Raw genomic sequence first — 905 nt, 5'->3', positions numbered from 1 at the left:
GCTTGGTCACGGGGCCCCACGATGGCGGCGGCTCTGAGGGATCGGGCGCAGGTGAGTGGAGGGCGTCTTGGGACTTGCTGCTTTTCGGTTGGCCGGGAGATGGAGCCCGGGCCGATACCCAGGACATCGCCGGATTTTGCTTTTCAGCTTTTATTCACCGCATGAGGAGCTGGTGTGATATCCCTGGCCTATGGGGAGTCTCGAGGAGCAATAGTGGCGCGATGGTTAAAGTGCTCGATTGCTAACCAGAAGATTGGCAGTTTGAAACCATCCGGCGCCTCCGAGGGAGAAAGAGCAGGCGGCCTGCCCAGGGAAAGAGGACTACCTACCTAGGAAACGCTACGAAGCAGTTCCACTGGGCAGGACGGTGCCTCCAACTCTTAGAACTGTTATTGGTGAAAAACCAAGCTCGCTGCCATCAAGCTGATTATTACCTCTGAACCCACTGCCATCAAGCCCATGACAACTCACAGGGACCCTCTTGAGGGTTTCTGAGGCTGTCGGTCTTTCTGGAAGCACATAGCCTCGTCTTTCCCCCTTGGAGCAGCTGGTGATTTGCAGCCCAGCGCTCACCTGGTGGTGCTGCCAGGCTCCTGTATGGGTGAAGTAGGAGCGCTTCTTGTACTGATCCAGAAAACGAGGCACAGAGACCTGAAGTCCGGACACCAGGACAGAGCAGGTAAGTGAGCGCCTGGCAGAGTCGAGAGTTTGGCTTCAAACCTGGGAACCGAATAGTCACTGTAACAAACCATGAGCACAGGGCAAGGCATACACTCAGCCTCGGCTGTCTCTACTGCTACCTTTACCGGTCCAAGTATTGTTGTGATGAACTCCCTCATCACTCTCCTCTCCTATCCCAGAGTGCTCACTCCCTGAATTTCACCGTTCAGAGGGATAGTCATTGT

General features: G+C 55.2%; 1 protein-coding gene across 1 annotated transcript in view; it reads left to right on the top strand.

The window, feature by feature from the left end:
• The first annotated feature begins 546 nt into the window (after positions 1-546).
• Positions 547-905, top strand: part of LOC123521927 (zinc finger protein 543-like) — a 13,640-nt gene continuing 13,281 nt past the window's right edge. The window contains exon 1 of the mRNA XM_045292341.1: positions 547-679. The gene's annotated coding sequence lies outside the window, so the exon portion shown is untranslated. The remainder of the gene's footprint in view (positions 680-905) is intronic.

The sequence above is a fragment of the Echinops telfairi genome, unplaced genomic scaffold (genome assembly GCF_000313985.2).
Source record: "Echinops telfairi isolate 266 unplaced genomic scaffold, ASM31398v2 ScPeMD7_655;HRSCAF=1070, whole genome shotgun sequence".
NCBI lineage: Eukaryota > Metazoa > Chordata > Mammalia > Afrosoricida > Tenrecidae > Echinops > Echinops telfairi.
This window is presented reverse-complemented; position numbering and strand designations above follow the sequence as displayed.